At 41.1% G+C, this 25,630-nt stretch overlaps 2 long non-coding RNA genes across 5 annotated transcripts in view; both read left to right on the top strand.

The window, feature by feature from the left end:
• The window catches only part of LOC125965498 (uncharacterized), a 28,283-nt gene extending 11,042 nt beyond the window's left edge, over window positions 1–17,241 (top strand). Inside the window, exon 3 of the long non-coding RNA XR_007479442.1 lies at window positions 1,981–17,241. This is a non-coding gene — a long non-coding RNA (uncharacterized LOC125965498). The remainder of the gene's footprint in view (window positions 1–1,980) is intronic.
• Window positions 1–25,630, top strand: part of LOC117201347 (uncharacterized) — a 95,458-nt gene that overhangs the window by 35,224 nt on the left and 34,604 nt on the right. The window lies entirely within an intron of this gene.

The following is a 25,630-nucleotide window of genomic DNA, read 5'->3' as shown; positions in this document are numbered from 1 at the left end:
CACTTCCAAACCAGCCTTGTCAACTACTACAGGACACAAGGCATTGGCTTCCTCTCCTCCAGAGAGCCACCTGGCGTGCAGACGATGGATCCAGTGCTGTGGGAGGCATGGCTACAGCAGTAGAAGTCTGGTCCCACAGAACCTCCCCACACTTCCCGTTGACTGGCATCCCATTATGGGTTCCAACGAGGAACACCTTCTAGCAAACTCTATTGTTAGAACAGCTTCCCTGAGAACAGGAACCAGGGAAGCACTCAGTGGCAGCCCCGCTTTACCATCTCATATTGTCTCATATTTCCCTCCAGCAACTAAGCTTTAACTGCTTATCCTTCAGCTCTTAGCTAGTAAGTCACTTCCTTAGAGAAGCCCTCCCTGACTAGGTTAGGACTTTTGTTGCCCTCTTCTTCATAATTAATTAGTACTGACATAATTGTGTATTTAATTACTGCAGATAATATGAGCAGGGATCATGGCCATATTGTTCACTGATGGACCCTCAGTGCCTGGCACATAGTAAATAAAAAATATTTGTTGCATGAATGAATGTTAGTGTCACCTGCAAGGCTTTCCCTACATGGCTTAAGGCTGCCCCACTCCTGCTATTTATGTTATGTTATGTTATGTTATGTTATGTTATTTATTTATTTATTTTATTTTTGACTACATTGGGTCTTCGTTGCTGCGCGTGGGCTTTTCTTTAGTTGCAGTGAGTGGGGACTACTCTGCGATGCGGTGCGCGGGCTTCTCATTGCAGTGGCTTCTCTTCTTGCGGAACACGGGCTCTAGGTGCACGGGCTTCAGTAGTTGCAGCACGTGGGCTCAGTAGTTGTGGCACTTGGGCCCTAGAGCACATGGGCTTCAGTAGCTGTGGCATGGGGGCTAAGTATTTGCAGCGCAAGGTCTCTAGGGCATGCGGGCTTCAGTAGTTGTGGTATGCGGGCTTCAGTAGTTGTGGCGCACGGGCTTAGTTGCTCTGCAGCATGTGGGGTCTTCCTGGACCAGGGATCGAACCCGTGTCCCCTGCATTGGCAGGCAGATTCTCAACCACTGCGCCACCAGGGCAGTCCTAATTATTTATTTTTAATATTAGATAAGCAATATGTGAATACATGCTCATTGTAAAACAAAAAAGCTAAATAACACATATACATACATATGAATGTTATGGTCTTATATATGTAAATTATGCCACAGTAAAGCTATTTTTAAAAAGCTATCATTCTCCTTCACAATTCCATACCAACCCAGCCCCATTCCTTTTCCCAGTCATAAAATCACTGTTCACAGTTTCATGTGTAAACTTCCAGATCTTTTTCTGTGTTTTCGTACATACATGTGTCTTCATACATGTGTGTAGTTTCATACACATATATTCATATAGATATTCATATTTTCATGTATATATGTATGATGTATACATACATGTAGAGTATTTTAGTCAGAGTTGAAAATACTCTGCAGGAGCCATGCTAGCTATTGCAGAGGGAATTTAATCAGGTGATGGAAGAGTTGAGAGGCCAGAGAACAGCAGGAAGCCACTATCAACCCTGGAGCTAGAGGGATGAAGGGAGAAGGCAGTGTCACTGGAGCCCTGATTCTGAGGCCTCTTGGGAGAATCTGGAACTGTGGCAGCATTTCCAGGATAAATCAGGAACCATGGAGAGAGGGTTGCACAGCAGGCTCTGGAGACATGGGCAAGATGCTGCCATACACCATCTAAAACAGAGGGAAGGGGAGGAAATAACCCGGCTTCTTCCCTCCTCTCATTTTCCAGTGTTCCATTGCTGGCTCTATTTGGTGAGGTCTGTAAGGGAGCCTGGGACAAGTAGCTCCCAGGGATGCAAAACCCAAGGTTGAGGATGGTAGAAAATAGATCTGAGAACAAACAGAAAAAAGACCAGCATACATAGCTTAAAATAAAATACATGAGTAGCATGATGGTATATGCAGTGTTCTAAATTTATCACATCATTTTTATAGGGATAAAACCTGGATAAAATGAATATTGAGAGCAGGCTTGACCCACAAAATCAAGGATACAGCAGTAGAGCACAGAGGTAAGCAGCAGAAAGCAGACGTGTTACAGCAGAAATGCACTCCCAGCTAAAGGAAAGGCCTGTCACAAAACAGCAGCTCCAAGGACAGGTGTGGGTGTGGGTGTGGGTCTTGTTCCGAGGTAACCAAGTCTGACCTGCTCTTCAGAGAGTGGGAAGAGGGCAGGATTATGGGCTGCTTATTGCCCACGAGTAGGCTCAAAGACTCAGATTTCACAGCCTGAAGGGAACTTAGGTCTCCCATCTCAACTCATAACTGCTACAAAATAAGGAACCGAAAAGCAGAGAAGTGAAGTGATAGGCCCAAGCAGCTCAAAGGACCACAAGCCTATTTTTTGTCATTTTGGGGTTTTTGGGGCATGATGGGGGAGGTGTCGAGGGACAGTTTAGCACCCATGCCTCCTCTTCCTGCTGTGAGTCACTGAGCAGCCCAGCACAGAAGGTCTGACGAAAAACAAGGGGCCGCAGAAGCAATTGCTCCAGTATGACCTGCTTTGTAAACAGTGCTAGGCGCCGGGCATGTCTTATGAAGGAATTCACCAAAAAAAAAGATCTTTTCCTTAGAAACTCCTCTAACCTCCAAAGTTTGGTTTTAATTGCTTTTGGCAAAATTTTAGAACCTTCAGTCTGTTCCAGGCCCTGGGCTAGATAGATGAATCTAGATGCAATAATGAATAAGCCATATACTTCTAGGAGTTCTAAGTCTCATAGGGAATCATAAGTGGATAAAAATGATTATGATATGATCTGATAAATATAATAATATCTGTAGCACAGAAGAGGAAGTGAATAATTGCTGAGGGAGGGGAGCCCAGGGAGGTAGACAGAGAAAGCTTCACAAAGGTGACATCAGAGAAGGTGTAGAAGCAAAAATAGGAACGCTTCAGACCTCCAACTCCAACTTTAAAATAACAGCAGTAAGTCAGCCTTCCCTGAAACACCACTGTTATTCCTCAAGGATTCACAAAGCAACGGTTCTTGCCCCCACTGACCTCTCATTCCGTAATGGAAGCTATACACATTCATATACCATTTATGAAAGTAAATGATAGATAAAATGACTCCACTGGCACCATCAGCCAGGACCAGCAGGGTTAGACTGACCTCCAGAGACTCTGTGCGCCAAAAAGTTGATGCTGCTGCCCACATGTAACTGAATATCCAACAATGCCTTCAGTCAAATGCCTGTAAGGAAGTCCAGCAAAGTTCTGACTTTTCCTACAATAACACCTTTTATACATTCCTAAAAATATCTAATAGCCACTTACTACCATAAAAGATTTTTTTCATTATTTTGGTACCTCTGCCTTGCTGGTGCCCAAACATATGTCTGGCCTGCCTGCGGGAGATCCTGCCTGCGGAGGCAGCCCTCTTCCACTCTGAGACAGCCCAGGTGAGGCTGGCCTCAGCAAGTCCACATCTCTGTTCTCAACCAAGTGGACATAAAGCTGTTCGTTCAATTCCTCACATAGCACATGCGTTATGATTTAGTTCTTCATCCCTTTCTGTCATTAAATACTCACTTGCAACTCAGGAAGGCCATCTGAAGGCCCAGTGGTCTGGTTAACCAGAAAGAAAGGCTGATGTGAGAAGCGATTAACAGCTCTTAGCAGTTCACAGCTGTAGGAAGACTGTGTTACATTGAAGCATTTATAAGCACAGGCTTTTGAAACAGACATGACTAGGTTCAACACTTGCTCTTTCACTTCACCATGTGATCTTGGGCAGGTTACTTTACACTGGCAAGCCCAAGTTTTATCTTCTATAAAATGTGCTTAATAATAGCACCTGCCTCATGAGGTCATTCTTTCAACAAATATTTAATATGCTCCTACTCTGTGCCAGGCACTATGCTTGAAGAGGGAGATTCAGCAGTGAACAAACAAAAATCCCTGCCCTAGAGCTTACACTCTAGTGGAAGAAGACAGACAACACAAATAAATAAATAGACTATATATTATGTTAGAAAGGAAAGGGGCATTGGGAGGGTTGTCGTCTTTGATGGAGTGACCAGAAGAGGCTGAGTGAGGAGGGGACTCGGTGGATGCAGGAGAGCAGCAGGTGGACATTCGAGGGGCAGCCTTCCAGCCAAAGGGAACAGCTGAGCAGAGGCCCTGAGGCCGGAGCAGGCCTAGCTTTTTTTTTTTTTTTTTTTTTAAATATTTTTATTGGAGGCCTAGCATATTTGAGGAGCAGTGAGTCCGGCTGGAACCAACTGAGGGTGGGGACAGAGGACGGAAGTGAGGTCAGAGAGTACGAGAGCAGAGGAGTGGCATGTGCTGACTCATATTTGAAGAAGATCACTGGGCTGCAGGGGTGAGAAGGACTTAGGAGGGCAGGGGTGGAAGCTGGGAAACCAGCTAGGAAACTTGCAGTGATCCAGGAGAGAGATGAGCATGCTCCGTCCTCACCTTGGCGCCTGACCCCAGCCAACTCTGGATAAGGATATGATTCCACGCACGCACATCTGGCAAGGGAAGAGCTCAGCTTTGTTCTCTTTTCTGCATCTTTCTCAGCCAGTCCATCTAGTGCCCACATCATCATCTTCCTTAATCATTCTGCTGTCAGTCTTCTTCCCCTTGTCTTCTCTCTCTCCCTCCTCACTCTGCTGTCTGCCTTTTTTCACACTTATGAATGGTCTGTTTTTCCAGGGCACAATTTGGGGGGCATTGTTCTGGGTCTTGGGGAGAGAGCAGTGTGCCTTTTGGCCTGTGGGTTCCATGGGGCACATGAGAAGGATAAGGGAACAAAGATGGGGTGATAGGCACTTAAGGTGCCCAAAGAGACAGCTCTGCCATGAAGGTTATACCAATGCCACAGGCAGAGCTTTTGTTGCCTGGTCAGAGTTCAGCCAGGAAAAAAGAAGCTTCTGAGTGTTTTGGGTAATTCCTAAAATACCGATAATTCAGGGAGTTAGAGGCTGACACCACCATTGGATAGACCAAGAGAGCAAAGATCAAAAGGCCATTTTCAGGAAATCAGGAAGTATGGGGATTATAGAGAAACCAGCACCAATAACCTCATAGCCTTCAGCACCAAAGGAACTTCATTGATACTAGCCACCAACTTGGTGTCACAATACTAGGTAGGTCGTCACCGTGGGCTGGAGGGGTTTTTCCAGAAGCAATTTCGGTGGTGGGACTAATAGCCATGACTTAACTATACATAGAATTGTCTGAAAATTACATAGCCCACTAAAGCCAAGCTCAATGTGTCCCCAACTCAACTTCCTCTTAGTCAGAACCTCAGGATGCCCATGGCTGCTCTTATCCCCCCAATAAGGTGAGAGAAGGAAAGTCAGAGTGGATAGAGACAGGGCCTTTAATTGTGATTTAAAATATCTTATTTTTGCTAATTTTATAAAAACATATGGCCCTGTGCACATGTTGCTAAGGATCCTCCCAGGGCCCTGGAAGGTGTGCCACAAGTGACACTCCCAAAGCTTCAGCTTCTCGTGGAAAATCTGCCTCTGCCTAGAACAGAAGGAGTTTACCTTCACTGGCCAGAGAGCTGACCATAGGAAGGGGCTTCAGACCAGTGTGAAGGATTTCCTTGGGTGTTGTTTGTAGCAGTAATGTTTTATTCAGCTTGAGAGTTGCTAATAACATTACTAGATGTTTATTAAATTAATACAAATTTGAATTAGTAGATAATGAGCCACTTTATGAAGCCTTTATACTCAGACCTCTGAATCACTCCCTTTTTGTCTACAGGCCCCTAGCTTGCCCATTCAACAAAAATTTATAGAGGGCATCCTCTGTGCAGGTGCTGTGCTAAGCTCACCATGATGAGGAAAGTAAACATGAGGCCCCTGCCTTTATGAGGCCCTCAGGGGAAGAGACAAATAATCAAATAATCATCCAGGTCTCTAATTACAGGACTAAAGAAGAAACGTTCAGGGTCCTACTGAGAGTGTAGGTTGAGGAAGCCTAGTCTAGTGGAGGTGACAGGAATGACTGAAGGATTCCTTCTTTCAACAGTTATTTTCCAGTGTCTACTCTTTGCACACACAGTGCTAGGGTCCAGGATAATGGTGAGCAAAAACTGCAGCATCCCTGCCCCCCTAGAGCTCTCTCCTGGAGGAGGCATTTTTACAGAATAAGATTGCATCTATCTGTAAATGACCACCTGATGATGGCCTCCATGAACGGGTGATGCAGGTGAATACGTGGGCATGTGCGCTGAGGGTTGGTGCAGTAGGACAGGCTTTTTGAAGGGGCCACAGTGCACTGAGAACCAGAGGCAGAGTTAACTGATGGGTGAGAGGTGGAAGGGCTTAAGGACAGTCTTCTAGGCAAAAGGAAGTGCAGGAGAAAAGGCCCAGGGACAGGAGGACATAGGGAAAGAAAAGGACGAAAAGAGGCCAGCATGGCTAGGGCACCTCTAGGGGAGGGCAGGAGAGAGTATGCCTACATGTGGCTGGAAAGACAGGAACAGACCCATGAGCCTAACACAACTGGGAGCCAACAACAAAATAAATAAACAAACAAATAAAACCAAACAAAAACAAACATGTAGATACAGAGAACAGAGCAGACGGGAAGAGGGGAAAGGGTGAGGGAAGATGAAATAGGTAAAGGGGATCAATGTATGGTGACAGATGGAAACTAAATCTTCAGTGGTGAGCACACTGTGGTGTATACAGAAGTAGAAAAATAATGTTGTACATGTGAAACTTATATAATGATATAAAGCAATGTTACCTCAATAAAAAAAAATTTTAAACCTTAGAAATAAATAATGAATTAATAAATTAATCAGAAGAGGGGGCTTCCCTGGTGGCGCAGTGGTTAACAATCCGCCTGCCAATGCAGGGGACATGGGGTCGAGCCCTGGTCCGGGAAGATCCCACATGCCACGGAGCAACTAAGCCCATGCGCCACAACTACTGAGCCTGCATTCTGGAGCCCGTGAGCCACAACTACTGAAGCCTGAGTGCCTAGAGCCCGTGCTCAGCAACAAGAAAAGCCACCGCAGTGAGAAGCCCATGCACCACAACGAAGAGTAGCCCCTGCTCGCTGCAACTAGAGAAAGCCTGCACATAGCAATGAAGACCCAATGCAGCCAAAAAAAATTAAAATTAATTAATTTAAAAAAAATTAATCAGAAGATTCTGAGGAATGGAGAGACATGGCCCAATTGGCACTTACAAGGATCTCTCTGGCTGCAGCGAGAATATTGGATTACGAGGGATGCTTTGGCAGTAGCTGCATCTTAATTACGTCCCCCTTTCTCACTTTCCTTTCCGGTAGCAGCGGAGATTTAAATAAATGCATGCCTGATACGCAGCTAAAAGCTCCCCAACAATGAAGGGCTGTGTAGCCAGGAGAAGAGTACACTGCCTTCAGTCAGGCACATTAGATCTCCCCTCCACCTCCAGTCGGCTGGTGGTACTGGACAAGTCACTCACCCTCTTTGAAACCCACTCTCCACCTAGTCTATAAAGTGGAAGAACAATGCCTACTCCACCAAGTTGCATGAGTAATAGAAAAAGTGTCTACAAATTACCTGGCATTTGGCAGAACTCAGGACATACCAGCTGTTATTGGAAGTAACTGCAAGATGGTCAAGCTAGTCAGAGGAAGATTTCTAACCAAAAGTTATACTAGTGAAAGCCCTGGGAATAGATTACAATCTCTCCTGTTGAAAATATATAAATATATGCAATATTATACATTTACTTAAATACTACATTTTTAATAGAGGCCTGTCTAATAAAATCTTCCTAATACTGGTGTGTTAAAACAAGTCTATATTACTTATGCAGTTAAAATATATGTCTATACAGTAAAGTTTAAAAGCTTCTCAGTAAATTATATTGTACATGAATTGACTTATCTCTGGTCTTTTCCTGTATGCAGTTGTTTTCTAGAGAAACTGAACTCATTTGTTAGCCTGTCCATACCCCAGACTGAACAACATTAGCTTCTCAAGAAAGATTTTATCTGTTTCTCCAGAGCCTACTAGAGAGCCTAGCACTCGGTAGTAGGTGCTCAGTAAATACCTGCAGAATGGAAAAATAAAGAAAGAATTAATAAATTTAACTTGTGAGTCTGGCAACAATATCTTATGAACCAAAATCAAGATACATTTGTCTGGTCTACACAATATGAGTCTCTTAGAGAGAACTTGGCATGGAATATTTTATATCCAGACTGTTCTGGAAATTTCAGGATGTATTATGTGATTAGATACACCTCAAATAGCTGTATCTGTTTTAACTGAGCTACAACAAGTAGCTATAACAAGTTCCACTGTGAGCCTGTGTTTTACTTATTTTTCAGCATAAAAATTGTTCCAAGTCCTTTGTTCATAGTAGAAGGAACAATCTAGAAGATTTTAAAGGATGTCTGTTTAACCATTAACACAAGGACTCAGGATCTGCTTTTCTCTTACCTTGCTCACTATAATTAATTAGTTGCCCTGATCAGAACATTTCTGTCACACACACACAAAAAAGCAAGTGAAACAGCGATACATTTGGTTTGCTAAGCACAGCTGAAGCTAGCTCAACAGAATGTCAATTCAAAAGAGGGAAATAAAATATGCAGCAAAGCAGGGAGGCAGGGAACAAAGAATCCAGTATAACAATTAACAGGAGAGCCAAACCAACATTCAGAACACCATCAGGAAGGTAAAAAGCCTCAAGTGTCTAGAAAAGAGAAAAACTGGAGGGGAAATGCTGAGAGGACCTGGAAGGACCAATTTAAATCAATGAAGAAATTTAGGACTTTGTTTTAAAGGAGTATTTTTTAAAGTCAGGTTTATTGAAATATAATTTGTATACAATAAAATTCACCCTCAGTGTATAGTTCTGTGAGTTTTAAACATCACATACAGTTGTGTAGTTACCATCACAATCAAGATATAGAACTGTTTCCCCTTTTTAATCGACTGCTGCCTCACCCTTAGCTCCTAGCAACCACTATCCTGTGTTCTGTCCCTCTAGTTGTGCCTGCTTTAAAGGAGTTTAATAACAGAACTTAAAATGGGGGGGAAAAGGGAACTGAGATTTTTTTTTTCCCTACACCCACTCACTTTCTTTACCCTTCAATAGGTGAACTTATATTTATTTAGTATCTATTATTTGCCAAAGATTTTACATACATCATCTTTCATTTTTACAGCTTGTCCATGAAGGAAGTTATCCCCATTTCCCAGATGGGAGGTTAGAGTCAAAGTGGTGCCAAGCTAGTAAGAGGCAGGGCCAAGATTCAAAATCAAAGTTGACCAAAAAATGACACCATGGCCTATCTCTGGGTGTTAGATTATAGCTGATTTGAACTTTCTTCTTTGCACATTATTTGTATTATCAAAGTTTTCAACTATGAGCTTATATTATTTATTTTCGTAACCAGTACATATACTTTCATAAGTGTATATGTGTGTGTGTGTGTGTGTGTATATATATATATATATATATATATATATATATATATACACACACACACACACACTATATAAGTACATACATACATACAGGGTCTGATTCTCTTTGCTGAGCAAAAAGGGGAAAGGTAGGAAAAACAGTTTAAAAGAGGGTAAATGAAAGTCTCCACTTAACAACTGGCACTCAGCTGAGAACCCAGAATCAAATTTACCAAAAGAACCAGAGCACAGATTTGCTCTGTCTCTATATCTTATCAGAGTCTAACTTCTCTACCTTTAAAAAGTTCTGTGGAACAAACGCTCTCCCAAAGTGCTGATGATAAGCCTTGGAGGCCTGTAAAAACCCATTAGGCTACTCAGACCCAAAAGACAGTCCTCCTAAGCATCTTGCTGCTTCATCTCCACAAGACCCGGTAGGAACAAGCTAACCATCCTGGTCAAGTGAGTGCACAGCCGCATTTCACCACTCCTGGAGAGGCAGGAAAGTGAATAACTTAAGGCCAAGGCTAAAGGAAACACAGAGCACCTTTTATTGTGGAGGAGGGGAATTATATTTTAATATGTCTATGTTGGGAGAATATTACCCATCACAGCACTTCAAGGAGACTCATGAGGGCATCCTCTGGCCTTTAGGCAGAATCCAATTATTGCTTGTTTCAAAAATATTTGAGGGATCTTACAAAAACATATAAAGTACAAGATTTTTTAAAAAATAGATTGGGTACCGGAACTAGGTACCCAAATGGAAAAACAACGGACCTTGACCCCCTACCTCACGTTATACACAGTTAATTCAAGAGGGAATCACAGACCAAAATGTAAAAGTGGAAACTCTAAAGCTTCTGGAAAAAGATAGAGGAGAATATCTTCACAACTTGGAATAGCAAGGTTTTCTTAGACAGGATAAGCAATAACCATTTAAAAATTGATAAATTAGATTATACCAAAATTTTGAACTTTTGCTCATAAAAAGACAGTGTTGGTGAAGTACAAAAGAAATATACCATAGACTAATATAAAATATTTGCAAGACATATATCTGACAAAGAATTAGTATCTAAAATATGTAAAGAACTCCTACACCTCAAAAATTTGAAAAACCAAACAACTCAGTTTGGATTGACTTAAATAGACACATCACAATGGAAGATACGTTAATGGCCTATAAGCCATTTAAAAGATACTCAATATCATTAATTATCAGGGAAATACAAGTTAAAGCCACAGTGAGATATTACTACTTTCATGAATAGCTAAAATAAATAATAATTTTAAAAAAGCAGACTGACAATACTAAATGTTGGGAGAACATAGAACAACCTGAACTCTCATACAGTGGTGTTGGTATAATCACTTTGGGAAAAGGACTGACAGTTTCCTATGAAATTAAACATACATCTACCCTATGACCCAGCATTTCCACTCCTAGGTATGTAGCCAACAGTTGTGAAAGCATTTCCCCAAAGAGACTTAAAAACATTCACAGCAGCTATAATTGTTAAGCAAACTGAGGTGTATTCATACAATGGAATACTAATCAGCAGTATAAAGAAACAAATTATGGAACACATAATAATGTGGATGAATCTTTAAACATTATGCTGAGTGAAAAAATGATTTATATAAGAGTACTTACTGTGTGATTCCATTTATATGAATTTCTAAAACAGGTAAAACTAATCTATGGTGGAAAAAAAAATCAGAACAGTATTTGCCTCTGAAGTTGTGAGGATGAAGGTAGAAACATGAGGGGATTTGCTGGACTGATGGGAATATTCTGTATCTTGATCAGGATTTGTGTTACACAAATGTATCCACTTGTCAAAAATCACTGAATGGTATACTTGAGGTATGTGCACTTTGTTGTATGTAAATTTTACCTCACTGAAAAAAAACTAAAAAACATAAATATCGAACTTTGGTTAATGCTATGCATACTAAAATGTATAGAGGTAAAGTGTATATATGTTTGAAATTTACTTTGAAACATATCAAAGAGTTATTGAAAAGGGGGATGGATATATGGAAAGACATGCGATAAAGCAAGTACAGTAAAAGGTTAATCATGGAATCCAGATGGTGGGTATATGGGTGTTAACCATAAAATTCTTTCATCTTTTCTAGATATTCAAAAAAAATGAAATGTTGGAAAAAATAAGTTAGAATTAGGAGAAAAGAAACATAAAGGTCAGCAAAAAAGATGAAACTGAAGTTAGAACCTTATAAAGAAGTACATACCTGTGTTAGAGTTTCCTAAGAGCCAAAGCAAAACGGTAGAGAGGGTGATGTGCAGGAGAGGAAGAGGAAGAGTCATAAGGGAAGGAGGAAAAGAGAGAGAGATCTCAGTTACATAATTAGCAATACCCATATGATTGAAAAAAATTGTTCTAGTAAAGCGCCATTTTCCTGATACAGACAAGTTTTCATGAAGAAGGCACTGTGCAATGTGTGCACGTGGTTCTATTAATTAGGTTAAGGACTTGGAACAGAGACTTTACTTTTTTTTTTTTTAAATTGAGTTTTGAACTTTATTTATTTATTTATTTTTGGCTGCGTTGGGTCTTCGTTGCTGCGCGCAGGCTTTCTCTAGTTGTGGCGAGTGGGGGCTACTCTTCGTTGTGGTGCGCGGGCTTCTCATTGCAGTGGCTTCTCTTGTTGCAGAGCACAGGCTCTAGCCGTGCGGGCTTTAGCAGTTGTGGCACGTGGGCTTCAGTAGTTGTGGCTCGAGGGCTCTAGAGCACAGGCTCAGTAGTTGTGGCGCATGGGCTCAGTTGCTCCGTGGCATGTGGGGTCTTCCCAGACCAGAGCTGGAACCCTTGTCCCCTGCATTGGCAGGTAGATTCTTAACCACTGCACCACCAGGGAAGTCCTGAGACTTGACTTCTTAAACAAGCAAAAACTTCATTCATCTCTCATATAATAGTCTACAGGTAGTGCTCTGGGCCAGTATGGCTGCATTGTTCAAGGGAAAATAGGTGATTGGAGCTCCAAAATTCTACAACATAGAAAAATGCTGCAATTATCTTATCTAAGAAAAAAATTGAGTACAAAGATAGATTCTTGAAAATCTCTATCTATTCTAATATTCTATCTAATACCTAATATTCTAATATCTAATATTCTCTAATAGTCTATCACTTATCTTATTAATCTACTCCAGTGTATCTTGCTGAATCCATTCCTCTCTGAACCATATGCTACATACTAGAGCGTATGTAGCTACATACTAGAATGACAATGCTAGCTTTCTTATTCCATACTTCAACAATTCTAAGATGCATAATTTTTCCCACATTTTGACATCTCTGAAATTGTCCTGGCTCTTACAATCAGTGGCATGTCATAATTGGTGGATTTTTTTCTTTCTTAATGGTACATAAATAATAGTGTTTCTTAAAAGCAATGGCATGTTACATTTAATAAAACACAGTTATTCAGTGCTTCATGGTTCAAAGTATTTTCATCCTATTTGAGCCTCGCAACATCATATTTTGGTGAGATGGGTAGTTATTCCTATTCCAAATATAGACATTGAGATTCAGAGAGCTTAAATGACCTCTCCAAGGTCCTCAGCTAGACTGTGATGAAGCCATAACACTAATCCGAACTCTCTAAATTTGAAAAGTCTTGCTTTCTCCCAATATTACACAAAATATTTAGAGAATGAAATCTCCATGGAAACAGGAATTTTGTTTTATTCACTACTATAGCACCAGAGCATAGAACATTACTTGGCACATAGCAGATATTCAAAGATTTATTGAATGAATTAATATTACAGAAGGGAATGAGAGGACAGAAGGGAAAGAGCCCATGGACTGAGGTGGGCTGGGAAGTTTATACAGAGGGTGGCTATCCTGCCATTTTTTCTCTGCTTTGATGAGCCTCTCATTAATCACTCAAATAGCACTTACTCCATGATGCCTTAAGCTAAATATATTCACTCCCTAATGACTTGATAGGCAACCTAGTATAGTGCAAAGCCTACTGATTTTTGCATGAGAAGACCTGGTTTTAAATCCCTTCTGATTTTAACCACCTATTAGCAAAAAACTTTGGGATAAATTACTTAGCTTCGGTTTTCTCACCTACACAATTGGGAATAATAAAACCTACTGGATTGCATCATTGTGAAACTTAAACAAGACCAGATATGTGAATGTATCTGACACATAGTAGGAGCTCAATAATATTAATTCCTTTCTCTTTCCTACACCATGCTACACTTGATCTTGGTAAACACTTCCATTTTTGTACTTTACATTTTTCTTCACATGATTATGGGTTTCTAAAAGAACCCCACCTGGTTGATATCCACCTCTGCAGAACCCAAGAGAGTGCCAGGCTCATTCTAAATGCCCTTAAGTATTTTCAGAGTTTATTCATTCATTTATTTAATCCATAAATATTTATTGTGTGCCTGTTATGTGCCAGGCTCTTTTCTAATTGCTGAAGCTCCACCAATGAATGGAACTAATGAAAATCCCTACCCCCTTGGAGGCAGATGGACAGTACATGAACAAATAATGTATGGTGATAAGTATTATGGAGAAAAATAAATAAAGCAGTTAGGATAGGGGGTGGCCAGGGTTGACTTGTTGTAATATTAATATGAGTGTTAAAGAAAAGCCTTACTGACCATTGTCCTTGTCCCCACGGTGAGTCACAGCTACCCCCCCACCCCCCGCAGGAGACCCTCCAACACTAGCAGAATCACCCAGTCTGGAGGATGCAGGGAAGATGCTGAATGAGACAGTGGTAGTGAACAACCCCCCATACAGCTGGAGTGTAAGGCAACTGGAAATCCCTTGCCTGCTATTACATGATACAAAGATAATCGTCCACTATTGTGTTCCAGTAGCGTGACTTTCTTGAACAGAGGACAGATCATCAATATTGAAATCACCCAGATCACAGATGCTGGCATATATAAATGTGTGGCCATCAACTCAGCTGGAGCTACAGAGTTATTTTATAGTCTGCAGGTCCATGGTTAGTGCTACTTCTCCTAGATTCCTCCTGAGGTAAAGAAGCATTCAAAATGATTAAGTGCATCTATAATATTCTACAGTGAATATTTAACAGAATGTGTTATTGTCATCTTTATTTAAGGTTGCAGTGTTCTAAAACTGATAAGCATTTATATTTTCTGATTCCTATTAAATGCTCTATTTTCAAAAAAAAAAGAAAGAAAGAAAAGCCTTACTCGGTGACATTTGAGAGAGACTTCAAGGAAATAAGGGAAATGCCATGCAGATATCTGGGTTAAATTTGAAGAGCAACATAAATATTTGTAGGAAAAATAAATAGAAAATAGTAGACAGAACATTCCATCATGTGAGAACATTTGACCAAAAACCTGATAGACTTAAGTAGAAGGCCTGTTTGGGCAATATAAAATGAACCAGTCCAACTGGAGTATCAGGACCTTGAATACCAAGAAAAGAATTTGTATTTTATCTTATAGACAATGGTGAACTACTGGAGCCTTTTATCCTAGAGGGTGTGACAAGATCCAAACGTCACTACAGGAAGCTTAATCTGGTAGATCAACCCATGCAGGAAATATTAAAGGGAAAGGATAGCCGTTCCATCATAGACATCTTGAGTTTGACATCACGGTGGGTTTTCAAAAAGAACACGCTCAGGGAAAGGTCAAAAATACAGGCCTGGAGTTGAGAGGTGAAGGCTTGAGATTTGAGGGGTGTAGCGCATCCAAAACCTGACAGCTGATTGTAATCATCTTTCAAGAGTCAAAGACTCTGTTTGCGAGCAACAAACAGATCTTGTTAGAATTTTACTTCTAGCCTGAAAACTGGTAGAACATTCCTCTTTGGAATTTTCCAAACTTAGGCCAAGACTAGAGAATCAAAGTCAGCAGAAATGAGAATGATACGCAGGACCTGACAGGGAGACATGCCAGAAAATTAAGTAGGAAAAAACCCTGAAAGGTGGGGCACAACGTGCCTTGGGAAGCTCAGACTCTTGAGAAATCTGGAAGAACATATATCATGCCAGATGGTTCAGCCTTATGGGAGGGCTTTTGTTTAAAAGTGTGCTCTGTGAAATGATTTAGATACCCTTCAAAAAGCAACATGCCACTGATTCATCCTGTCTGAAAAAACATACAACCCCTCACATTTGACTTTTTAATCTCACATTGATTGGAAATAACAAAAGTGATCTCTTTGCCATTTGGAGTAATTTCTCATTCACCCACCAACAAGCAGGAAGGAGGTCTCTGAAAACTGAACAGTGGGGTTTGCAAAGTTTGGGGAGAAAAGTTGCAGGAGGCAGTTGCAGCTTTATATAAGGTTCTTTTTTTTTTTTTATCTATTTATTGGAGGCATTGGGTTTTCGTTGCTGTGCGCAGGCTTCTCATTGCAGTGGCTTCTCTTGTTGCAGAACGCGGGCTCTAGGTGCACGGGCTTCAGTAGTTGTGGCTCACAGGCTCTAGAGTGCAGGCTCAGTAGTTGTGGCGCATGGGCTTAGCTGCTCTGCGGTATGTGGGATCTTCCCAGACCAGGGCTCGAACCCGAGTCCCCTGCATTGGCAGGCAGATTCCCAACCACTGCGCCACCAGGGAAGTCCCTATATAAGGTTGAGTCCCACCGATATGCTTGTGGCTATGTGACAGTGGAATCTACCACTGAGAAAAAGGAAAATGAAACATTATTGAAATAAACTTGGTTCTCATGCACAAAAGCAAAGGGCTGCCATTTTGTCTGGAATCCTAATCAGGTGTCTTATATGCCTATAATTAGTCACTGGCTCCTGGAAAGGAAAGAGACTAAAGGGATGCAAAAAGAGAGGTCTTCCTTTCCTTGAAATGTATTTTCTTAAATCTTTAAATATGTTGCTTACATAACCCCCAAAAGAATTTTTTTAAACTATGTAACTCCTCACATATTTTAAGTTGTCGTCTAAAATTTTTCATCAGAGGATAAGATGATGATAGATTGCAATTGGGATAAATATTTCATGACACTATTTGACAAAATAGGCTTTAACTTCCCAACGAATAAAATACCCCAAGTCTTAAAGAGATCATGTAAAAATTTTATAAATCAGTTTTATCCGAATCCAAAAAATTTGCTTGTCTTGCAAGACATTCCAGTTAACTTTAAAAGAATCAGCATCACTAACATATACTGTTTAGCTGTTCCAAATCCAGAGCTTCCCCACAAAGGCCAGTTATTCTACTTCTAATGCCAAACTTCACTCATAATAGAAATATGAGTAAGATAGGCAAAGAAGGGAAGCCCCATGCATGTAAGGAAACTTGATTAATAATAAACAAAGGTGTCATCACCAAACCAATATTTCTTTCTTGGGTTTTACTTCTACATGCGTCTACAAAACATAAGAACATTTTCCTACACAGCCAAAATAGCACTGTCGCACCTAACAAAAATAGCAAGTCCATATTAAAATTTCTCACATGTCCCCCAAATGCCCTTTATGGGATGGTTTATTCAATCCAGGATTTAACCCTGGGCCATATATTGCATCTGGTTGTTATATCCCTTAAGTCTCTTTTAATCTAGAACATGCATTCTACACAGGGATGATGTCACCAAGGGAGTGAAAACTGGTTCTTGGGAGATGAAAAATCTTACCTTTTTATGTACAAAGCACAGATATACATATAGTACATAAACATATACAGAGTATGCCTGTAATATTGGATTTTCATGTTGCGGGGACAATTAGGAAAAAAAATGTCTATAAAGGTCCCCAGGGGGCAGGGGGTTGAGCAATGATGAAAAAAAAAAGGTTGAGAAATACTGATCTAGAACAATCCCTCCTTCATGATACCAATAGATTCCTAAATCAATATTTCAATGTATTGCCTTATTTGGTTCATAAGTGATGTTTTCATGGCCCAGGGCAATGCCGTATTGTAAGATTTAGTATGAGTAAGGTGGCAGACATGGAAATGTGCTGCTCAGATATCCCCCCAAGAAAGGACTTGCTGCCCAGCTAGGAGGAATGTGCCTAGCTGAGATTCCTTAGCTTCTCAACCAAGGTCACACTCTCTCAGAATGGCCCCCACCAATGAGCAAGGCTGTTGCACAGGGGCCTGGCTATTTCCACCCTACAGGAAAACTACTAAGGGGCAGTCTCGGCTCTGGAGCTCCCCCACTGATCTGGCAGAGATGGTGTGGGATCATTATTACAGTCTGGCGACTCCATATGCCCAACCCTGCTTTCTCCTTTTTTCTTTCATGGATGTTACTCCCCAATAGAACATTTGCACTCCTAACTCTCAGCATCTTCTTCCTGGAGAAGCAAGCTGACTTGTTCTTAACAGATCGGATTTATGAAAGAGTAAGGAGGTTGAAGATTTGGAAGTTGTCTCCCTTAAAACTGTAGTCTCGAATTCTTCACCTCTCCCAGGTATAAGGAACCAGTCAGGGTTCAATTAGAGAAGCAGAACATTAGGAAATATATATATTTAATGCGGGATTTTTTATAGGGATTTGATATTACACAAATGGGGGAGCTGGTTACACAGCTTATGTGAGCCTCTTTCTTCTATGTCTAGTGTTGAAGCCTGAAATCCCCAGAGAAAACATTTGGGAAAGAAAGATGGCCGTGCAGTGAGGGAAGCAAGGGCCTCTGAGCCGCCAATTCTACCGATGCAGTAATCTGTAGGAGAAGCTGGGGTCCTTCATCAGGGAACTAAACACATATCTGGTCCAGGAGTCAGAGAGGTTGGAGAAGCTGCAGGCCCGGCTGCTCTTCCATCCCAACGCGAGCCAGCGGGTCAGCAACAGCATGAATGAGCTGCAACAGCACCTGTGCCTACACCAGCCTTCCACATGCAAAACTAGTTATGCTGCTCCACTGCTTCACGTTCGCCTTCCCAGCTCACGCAAAATGTCTCTTGAAGCCCACAGTAACCTGGGGCTATGTAAGCAAGAGGAGGCCCTAGTTTCAGTTTAGCTGAGTTGATACACAAATCCACCCAGTAGGTGTCTCCAAACCCAGTTTAAGGACCACACAACCAATGGCAAAGGGCCAGAGAGCCTTTCTAAAAGTGCTTGGAAGTTTAGGATTAAATTTCCAGCCTCGTTGTGTATTCTAAAAGTGAAGGTGTTAAATCTAAAACTCTGTAAGTGAGGAAGGCTATTAGGCCTTTACTCCAGGGCTTAGGCACTAGCGTATGTGGAGGGGTAAGGGAAGCTTTCAGTCTTACAGACCTGGGTTTGTGGGGCCGTTGGCTGTTAACCTCTCTGAATTTCAGTTTCTTCATCTGTAAAAGGGGCTGATAATCCCTACTTTGCAGAATTCTGCAAGGATTACATTACGGTAGCATACACAAAGCCCACGTGTACAGTGCCTGCATACAGTAAATGCTTAATAAATGGCAGCTCTTATTTCAAGCATGTCATAGCTTCCAGATTAATAAAAGCAGGTTGAGATCTTAGATCTGCTGAATCTTTGGAGGATCACTTACACAAATCAAAGACTGCTTAAGCCAGGGTTAGAACTCACAGAACCGTCAGTCTGTGTCCCATAGAAGCAGAGTTCTCCATGTCCTTGAGTTTCAAGAGTAGGAAGGAAAAACTAGGCAGTCCCAATCGTTAGCTTTCTATTGATGAATGCCATCAATAGCTGCAGGCAAAGGCAGCAGTCGATAGGAAACCGTGCTCCATGTCGCTATTGCAATTGAATACTTCCTGAAGGTAGGGGCCTCCTTCACGCCTCAGAGAGTTGGAATTGACCTGAGAATCATGGAAGCAAATAAAGTTGTGAAGGATGGGAAGAGGTCATGCCTGTCCTATCATAATTTGATTCTCTCCACCCCCTGCTCTCCTACACCAATGTATAACTTAAGGGCCACAAACATACTTCCTGGTCAGAATGTACTTGGTCCTGAATTAGTCAAGAATCTGGTTACAAGAAACAGAAACCCAAGTCAAATCAGCTATAGGCAAACAAATAAATAAGTAAACAAGGATGAAAGAAAGAAAGATGGAAGGAAGGAGTAAGATTATTGTTTATCAGTTTATTTTTTTTTTGATTCATGCAATAGGAAGTCCAGGAGGAGTAGACCTCAGGGGACTACAGGGACTTAGCAATGCAGTCAGATTTTCTGCCTGTTTCTGTATCTCTCTCTTTCTGTCTGTCTGTCTGTCTGTCTCTCTCTCTCTCTGTCCTCTCACTTCACGTCTCTGCTCTGTTTACATTCTCTCCTACTACAGATGAGCTTGCTCCACCTTGCTGTGGGAAGAAGAGCATGGTTCAGACAATTACTGATTATATCATCTCAGTCTAGTGATATCAGCTTCCTTCTCCCAAAGCTTGAAGTAAAGCCCCAGGGAAAGACCCTAATTGGCTCAGCTTGATGCACAAACACATTTCTAGCCGATCCCTGTAGCCAAGTAAATATATGGAAACTATGGTTGGCCAAGTCTGGATCTCAGGCTCACCAGGCTGAAGACTGGTTTGGCAGCCCATTAAAACGATAAGAAGGAGTGGATCGTTTCTCCCAAATGAAATAATATGCTGTACCGGAAGAAAATGGGGGAGGAGATGCTAAACAGACACAATTGACAGGTATCCGTTACAGATCCTGTGTGTCTCAGGGTTTTGTTTTGTTTTCCAATAAATGTCTCTGAAAACAGAGACTTTTACAATTGCAAGGGAAAAACGCTTTATTGACAGGAAGAGGAGAAAATGTGTAGGAGGGAGGAGCTAGATGAATAAAGCTGTCATTAAACCTCTTTTGGAAAGTATATCATCTCTTTGTGACTTCAGGTATTTAACCTCTGGGAGTATGAATCTCATATTTTCTTCTACCAGCCTCTAATCCCAGTATCTAAGCCTCAGGGGATAAGAGTAGCACCTAACTTGCAGGACTTCTATGAGAATTATATGAGTTAATACAAGTAAAATATGTAGTATAATACCTGATGCACAGAAAGCTTTTATAAATAAAAATATAATTTGTGTATATTTATGTAGCACCCATGTCCCCACTACATCTTGAGTGCTCTTGGTTGCAGACACCTGCAACTCTCTGCTTAGGATTCTTTTTCTGGCCCAGAGAGATTCATTTGGAGAACGAACGCTCCCTATATCAACTCTCAACTGACAGGAGTTAGTGGATAAATACTCTAGCTTCCTTATCCCTCAGTGAGACAACTCTGAGTTCCCCAGCATGACTGTGCTCCAACTGATTCATCTGAGAACAAGACCCTGTTTTTGGCTTCTTTTCCTTCCCTGTCTTACTACTTCCACTCCCCTAATGGTGTTTTCTGGAATCACCTCCTAAATAAACTAGTTGTACTTGAATCCTTGTATCAGGATCTGCCTCTGGGGAATCTAAACTAAGATAATACATTTGCAAAGAAAGTTTGTGAAAGAAAATGCACCAGAATGTTCACCATCTTTACGACTGGTGGGATTGTAAATGATTTTCCTTTTGTCATCTATATCTAAAACTTTTTTCACAAATATGAACATGGATAGCAACTAATTGATTACTTAAACACTTAAAACATTAAGCCTAGTTTTTAGTTTCTACCGAACCTGTGCACTTTTTCCTTCTACCTACTTCTAATTCTATGAAACTAATAAACAGTCTTCTTACTTTTATGCCCACTAAGTCCATGCCTAGCCCTATGCCTTCACTCATACTTTATCCAGCGCTTTCTATTAATCCTACCTCTTCCACAAGGCCTCCCTTATTCACTCCACCTCATGATGCCATTTTGTGTCCATTTCTTCTATGTATTATTTAATTGACATATTAATTCTTCCCATACCTTACATCATTTTAAAGAGATACATGTAAAATACTACTTTGCTCTCTCAACTTCTAGAATATTTGGATCAGCAGTAGAACTACTTTCAACACAAAAATGGTGTTAGACCAATTCAAGATAAAATACTCCCTCCCCAATTTATTTACGATAGTATCTGAGCTGCATCTGCTCTTTCAGTCTTTAACAAAGGGGCTGTTTTACAGGACAGCAGCAATGGGGGGAAAAAAAGCAAAGAACAGAAGCTGGCTCTAATGCACTCATTCCACCATCCATAAATGATCTTTTCATGAGGACACAGCCGATAAGGAGAGAAGGAAAGACAAAAAGCATTCTTGACTTAGGGATGGAATAGCAGCTCCCCCTCTGTGTCTGGTTCAGTTGCTCAGAATGGCTTTCTTATGGCCTTGCCTCTTGTAAATTATGAGTCTCTCTCTCTTTCTCTCCCCCCATCCCGAGGCTTCATATTAAAGACAAGACGCAGCTGCCAGGCCTCCAGAGATTTCCCAGCAGTCTACTATGGTGAAATAAAATACCATGTTATGCTGTAAAACTAGCTGGTCCTTTTTTCACATGGGCTGTGCTATCTCATGGCCTGGACAAAGGATCACAGGCCTGGACACTTACTGCTTTTCCTGAGATTTGTAGAATGATCTTCTAGACAGTACTCAGTCTTTTTGTGTTCCAGCTTCCCAGCATGATATTTATTATTATCTCCTAAAGAGACTGTATACATTTGTATAATACATGTACACTCTACCTTCTTGAAATACTGTCCTGAAGGAGGGCATTTGGTTACCATTAGAGCAACTATTTTACTTCCAAGGAGAGAGAGGTTTTGTGGCCCTGTTGCCACAAATGATTTGGGACTTTGACAGGCTTGTGATCTTGCTTATTTGCATCTTTTGTGTCATTACTACCAGAAGGATTGCATTATATAAATGGGCTGAGGTTTATACATAATGATTGGTTGAACTGCTTCTGATGTTGCAATCTTAGCTTATCTGCCCAGAAGAAAATGGATCCAGCTAAAATAGGTCTGTAACCTTACATGGAGATTTGGAGTATACTAGTGAAATGTTGGAGTATACTAGTGAAATCAAATTGGAGACTATCTTTAGTTAAACAGTTAAAACCCTACTAGAGACTGAGGCTGAAAGTAAACATGATGCCCTGTGTTTATTTCTCATATCCTGATTTCGATCTTTAAATAATAGGATAAGCTTCAAATCCCAGCAAAGCCTTGAGTAATTAAGCCTATAGAAGAGGAGAAGGAAGAATGTGAGAAATTACTGAGTTCTTGCGGATGACAGTAGCTCTCCAAGTGTCGACAGACCTCTATGCACATTCCTTTCTCCCTCTCCTGTTTCACTCTGTTTATTAGCTAGCAAATAGGATAAATGAAGATTCCCCCTTCCTGTTGATATACATTGTTTTTCAGAAGCCTTTAATAGACGAAAATCATCAGGTGCTAAGTATCAAATTTCTTTCTAACCTCTTTGTGGGGTGTACATGGGAGAATAGGTAAGGATCCAATTAGCGATATGAATGTTAAATTTATATGCAATTAGATAAATAGGTCCCTTTGAGACTACACAAGTAAAATCGGAAAGTAGTTCAATTTACCAACTGAGGGGCAAAGATGGAGTCTTAATGATTTTTCTATCTTTTTTGTAATAGGTGTTCAATAAATATAGTTGGGTTGAATTATTAAATTGAAAACATCCATGCCCATTTTGAAGAACATAATCTGCAAGGAAATTATTAAATGCAATGAATATATAAACTATACCTTGAACTACTTCTCTGCTTTTCAATTGAGAGGTTAAAATGCTTTCCAAGTATAACTTGTTAATTTTACAATTTGTAACAGTCCCTGAAGGAAGGGAATTAGCAATCACCATCATTCCATTTTACAGATGTGAGAACTGAAGTGTAAGGTGCTCAGACCAGCATGAGTCAGTGAGTCAAAGTCAGAATAGAATGATATGTAAATGGCACAGATGGAGCAGAAGTGCAGCCTACAATCTACTTTAGAGCTCCTTTTTTATCTCTTTCCCCTCTGACTGTATAACAACTTGGGAAGCCCTGGCATTGCACCCTGGTACAACAAGAGAAACTTCCTCCTGCCTATCAGAGGGGTAGAGCAAGGAGGAAAATCCTTGGACTCAGTCAGGGCAGAGCCTCTATTTAGTTCCCCACTGTGTGCCCACCTCCACCCCATACACCCCAAGGCCCACGTAACTCAGAACTTGGCTTCGCCCTAGTGAACTCTGGTCAAGTGAAAGAATAAGTGAGTGGATGCCTTGTGACTCCCATTTGGGCATTTGAACCACTAAATCAATATTTCTTAAAATGGTACAGTCATGCCCCTTTAGAAGAGAGAAAATAAAAGCCCCCAGCATCATTTATCTGTAATTGTCCCTGCAAAAACAGCAATAAGAATCTCTCCAGATTGACATGGGACCATATGCATTTGGTTCTAGTGATGCCCTTTTCTTTTCTTTTTTTTTAAATAAATTTATTTATTTATTTATTTTCGGCTGCATTGGGTCTTTGTTGCTGCGTGTCGGCTTTTCTCTAGTTGTGGCAAGCAGGGGCTACTCTTCATTGCAGTGTGCGGGCTTCTCATTGCTGTGGCTTCTCTTTTTGCGGAGCACCGGATCTAGGCACGCGGGCTTCAGTAGTTGTGATGCACGGGCTTAGTTGCTCTGCGGCATGTGGGATCTTCCCACACCAGGGCTCGAACCCGTGTCCCCTGCATTGGCAGGCGGATTCTCAACCACTGCGCCACCAGGGAAGCCCGATGCCCTTTTCTAATAAAACAAATATCTAAGTAAACAAATAAACACAAATACCATATATGAGGAAAAGTCTTCAATATGTTATGAAGTGAGAAAGTTATAAAATAGTCCATTCACTGGGCTACATGCTTTTAAATGTATTATCTCATTTAATCTTCACAAAAACCTTCTGAGGTGGGTGTTCCTTTTTGCTCCTTTTTATAAATACAGAAACTAAGAGAAGTTACGTAACTTGTCCAGAATCACACAGCTTGAAAATGAGGATTTAAAACCAAGTCTGGGGGCTTCCCCGGTGGCTCAGTGGTTAAAAATCCACCTACCAATGCAGGGGACATGGGTTTGAGCCCTGGTCTGGGAAGATCCCACATACCGTGGAGCAACTAAGCCCATGCGCCACAACTACTGAAGCCCGTGCACCTAGAACCCGTGCTCCGCAATAGGACAAGCCACTGCAATGAGAAGCCTGCACACTGCAACGAAGAGTTACCCCCGATCTCCACAACTAGAGAAAGCCCGCTCACAACAACGAAGACCCAATGCAGTCAAAAATAAATAAATAAAATAAATTAATAAAAAAATAAAAAAAATAAAACCAAGTCTGTTTGAATCCAGAGTCTGGCATCTTATTGCCTCTCTCTGGTTCTTACTTGTACTCTGGCTTTTTGAATCCTCTCTTCCTTTTCTTCTTTCTCTCTCTTTTTTTTTTTTTCTCAATTTCTGTATCTGTTTCTATTCTCTCTCTCTCTCTCTTTCTCTCTCTCTCTCACCACATATGTTTATCTATGGATAGCTTTCTTCACATTCTCCAAGGGGTCCACTATTTAGAGAAGTTTCATTGCCAAAGAACCTTGCCAAGCCCAGACTCAAAGACTGAGCGTGGAATCTGCGACTCCAGCCACTAGGTCATTGCCTCAGGTCACTGCCCAGCTGCTGAGCACATCCCAGACTCACAGACTCTGCGTGGGCTGGGGCTGTCCATGCATTTTGTCACTGGGACTTGAAAACAGCAATTTTTAACTTCAGAAGCAGTGTTTAGAAATGGCTGCCACTTAGAGTTTATCGACTAGTTTGTATGAACATATGCTATCAATATAAATAATTTGCATCAGAGATTTGCTTGGGTTCTCCTGTAGAGACACTCTGCATGCTCCAGAAATTGTGAAGATCAAAAGATTATGCAAGCAGCAGTGGCACGTCTTCCTTTGCTTTAACACATATATACATGCTTCTAATAGCTAACATTTCGGTAATGACTGTGTACAAAACACATGCTAAGTGGTTTACATACATTATCTTATTTAACCAAGTGTTACAGGGGCTAAACAATAGCCCAACTGTCTCTTACTGGTACTTGGCAGAGCCAGCTCTCTAATACAGGTGCACCTCATGTCAGGGCTTCATGTCTCAACCCTTCTGTTCTCAGTGACAAGCGCTAGGCCATCCTTGACAGAGATGAAAACAGCCCAGCAAGGAACTTGGAATCCAGTAGCAAAGATTTTTTAAATCTTTACAAGTATAACAACAAAGGACAGAATGCAACCTAATATTACCCTCTCTGTCCAATGGATAAAGAGTAGTAATGATTTCTTTAAAAGAGAAAATCTTTAAT

This window comes from Orcinus orca, chromosome 9, assembly GCF_937001465.1.
Source record: "Orcinus orca chromosome 9, mOrcOrc1.1, whole genome shotgun sequence".
In the NCBI taxonomy this organism is placed as follows: domain Eukaryota; kingdom Metazoa; phylum Chordata; class Mammalia; order Artiodactyla; family Delphinidae; genus Orcinus; species Orcinus orca.
Note: the sequence above shows the minus strand (reverse complement) of the source record. Positions and strands in the feature narration are given on the sequence as shown.